This window comes from Austrofundulus limnaeus, unplaced genomic scaffold (assembly GCF_001266775.1).
Source record: "Austrofundulus limnaeus strain Quisiro unplaced genomic scaffold, Austrofundulus_limnaeus-1.0 Scaffold541, whole genome shotgun sequence".
Classification (NCBI taxonomy): domain Eukaryota; kingdom Metazoa; phylum Chordata; class Actinopteri; order Cyprinodontiformes; family Rivulidae; genus Austrofundulus; species Austrofundulus limnaeus.
The window spans coordinates 90,917-94,213 of record NW_013952943.1 but is presented as its reverse complement, the minus strand read 5'-3'; the positions used below and the strand labels follow the sequence as shown (position 1 = coordinate 94,213).

The window sequence follows — 3,297 nt, the reverse complement described above, 5'->3', positions numbered from 1 at the left end:
CAACAAGTGGCTATTGCATTCAATAGTAATTATTATTTTTGTTTAAATCAAACACCTACACCTATTTCATGTTCCTGTGTACCACATTTTTGTAGCTATCTGACAATTCCTGAAAAACATGAATATGTTGTAACACAAGGACCGCACAATTACTGGTTGTAGAAGTGTTTTAATATCTGTTGCTTCAAACTGAGAGCTATTTCCTCTGGTTCACAAGCCCTATAGTGTATTTCAACGAACTGTGCCAAGATGTAAAATAAAAAACATGTGCTGCTTATTATTTGCATGCAGAAATAAAAAAAGCAGATCTTATAAAGTTCAAACAGCTATGAAGCTTTATACTTTAATAAAACGTTATATGTTTGTTTCTGGACTTTTCCACGCAAGAAACTAAACCTGATTAAATGTCAGAATCCACCGTGCAAGGTGCAACAGCTCAGAGATAGATGTGCGCTTTTAATTATTTGGCAGGAGTTTGTGAAGGCAAAAACAGAGCTTATAATGCCATATTAATTTGCATCTAATGTTTCAGCATAGATGATAGTTTTAATTCATCCTAAAATTGATTTAGGAGTTATTTGACCAAACTAAACTCCCTGAGATGTCTGAAAAAAGCAGTTTGTTTTGAAGACCTGGTTTGGACTACATCCAATACGTGCGTGCCCTTCTTCTTTTATGTAAGTAAGCAGGTAGGTGAGTTAATTCCGTGGCGTGGCTGGTGATGTTATTTCACTGCATCTCGACACGTCACGAGTTTAYAACACGTGCGGGGCGTGGAATTGTAAAGGGTGCGTATAAGCAGCAGCAGGAGGAGGAGGAGGGTTGTCATCCGTGTCAGACGAACATCACAGGAGAAGAAGCGGAACACGGAGGAGGCAGCCGTATGTCCGGGTCACATCCACCTCTTTCGGCAAGAAAAGCTGCGTGAAACTGCGACACTTTTACCCGGAACGGACGGCTCCTCTAGAGGACTCTTCCTCGTCGCACTCGTCCGCTTTAAGGCGCGGAGTGGAGCGCTTTGCCCATTCATCCGGTGAGTGAGCTGAGCACGCTTCAGCCTTATCCCACTCGTTTGAAATGTTTAATTAAACWTCTATAGTGAGCACGAGAAGCTGTGTGTTCATTCATGGCAGCTACCTTGCTAAATGTCTTATCGGACTATTTCTTTCCGCGGATGAGGCTCTTAATTAGCACACTTAAAACGGACTGRTCTCGCCTACAGTGCTTATATCCGCACATGAATGACTAACGTAACAAATAATCTCCTAAACAGAGTTCTTCCTGTCTTATGAATGAGTGGCTGTTCTAGAAAATTCCTGCYACCTGATAGGTGCATCAGTGTGACGTCACCTCTTTGTTTTCTCGGCGGCATCCTCTAGCTTAGGGGTGCCCAAACATTTTCCCAGAGAGGGCCATAGGGGTGCCCAAACATTTTCCCAGAGAGGGCCAAAATTAAAATCAATCTGAGGGCCGTGGGCCAAATGCAATAATTTAAGAAATGCAAATACTTCTTAAGTAAAGTTGTTTTTGTTTATTTATTTATTTATTTGTTTATTTATTTGTTTATTTATTTGTTTGTTTGTTTATTTGTTTATTTATTTGATTAAGCAAGCAGCCAGTGTGGTTGTCCACACTTTTGTTTTCTTTTAGCCCATGGACATGGAGAAAATTCAACTTATGCTCAGGCAGCAAAGGCTCATGGGACTTTTCACAATTTAAAATTTAAGTATATGGGACCTTTTATAAGGTGTGCATATCTAGATATGGACTTTAATCTAAATGTCTCTTGTAGTTACTTGTATTTTATATTTAACATAATTACAATCTAGTAACCAGGACAACAGCTGGTGGGCCAAATCAAATGGCTTGGCGGGCCAACTTTGGCCCGCGGGCCCCACTTTGGGCACCTCTGCTTTAGCTGTATCTGTGCATTAATTAAAGCGTCGAGTTCCACGTCCTCATATCTTCTCAGCTTCAAAATGTCGCTCATTAAAATAAATAGGTTTCGAGCATTTCTAAACACTACCGAGAAGCTAGAGGTTGCTGGTTCGATCCCAGCCCAACCTCACTTTGTACTCCACGGAGTGACTGATAATTTGTCTCAATGCTTACTAGAAAAACAATAACAAAAAAAAAAGTGAAATTTCCTGTATGTCTGGTTTATTTTGGATTTGTTTGAGTTGCAGGTGCAAGCTTTTTGTTATCTGAAAACAAAGATTCACTGCAGGAAGGAGAACATTATGTTTAATTGCCCCTAAACCTGTTTTATGACTCAGCCTAACATACTGGGAATTTGCACCTTATGATCAAAATGTGTAAGATAAACATCTTGTTGCATGTAAACAAATGTAAGCACATATTAAGGGATTAAAAATGTAACTGGTTTTACTCTTCAAGAAAAGACTTGTAGGCTATGTACAAGTGTTATCTTTTAGCACTGCAGGAATACATCCGTTAGGGTTATTCCCACTGGTCACAGGTCAAGAAGCCCCAGTTGACAACACTTTCAGAGAGAGTAGGATGACTGCACTCATTTATTAAACTGTTGCTTCTGATTGGTTCTGTTAGAATTTGCACCGCCTCTAGTGAAATCAATAATCAATATGCATTTTAATCTGCCATTCAAGTGACTTTCCTGTACGCACATGGAAAAAAATAATCAAAGTAAACTCTAAATCTTTTTACATGTAAAAAGCAAAGCTCTCAACTCWGTTACTTTTGCTGAAGTGAGGGCTGTGCAGTAGGTCCTGGACTCCTGGCACATTTAGAAACCAGTTATTATGTTTTAATCCTGTAATATATAACTTTGCTAATGAAAATGTCAAACACATCTTCTAAATAACATTGCAGTATTTCAGTGCCAGAGTCCTGCGGTGAACACAGAGAGAGAACAGGCCTCAACGACTACGACTGGAAAAAAAAAAGCCACAACAACAAAGACTTCTTTTATAAAGAGATATTTATGCRTTGAGCATGATTGTGAAGGAAAAGACAGTTATTTTCTGTTATGTAGAAGGAAAAACATGAGAGAAGCCAAACATCTGTGTGTGTTTGTGAGAAATTGAGTGTGATGCTGAACAAAATAAATGTTCTCTCACAAATAATAATTTGTGCTGACTTTAGAATTTGGTCAATCAGACTTTTGTTATAAGTATTTGAGATATTTAACTCGTATGTAAAGAGAGGTCAAATAATTATACCTTAGGCCAGCGTTCCCCAAAGTTGGGATCAGGACCCAAAGTGGGGTCCCGAAACATCAAGGTGGGGTCCTGAAAAGATTTTCTGAATTAATTACGT

The 3,297-nt window shown here is 39.0% G+C and overlaps 1 protein-coding gene across 1 annotated transcript in view; it reads left to right on the top strand.

Moving 5' to 3' along the window:
- Positions 1 to 802: 802 nt before the first annotated feature.
- slc5a3b (solute carrier family 5 member 3b) overlaps positions 803 to 3,297 on the top strand; it is a 10,537-nt gene continuing 8,042 nt past the window's right edge. Inside the window, exon 1 of the mRNA XM_014026304.1 lies at positions 803 to 1,033. The gene's annotated coding sequence lies outside the window, so the exon portion shown is untranslated. The remainder of the gene's footprint in view (positions 1,034 to 3,297) is intronic.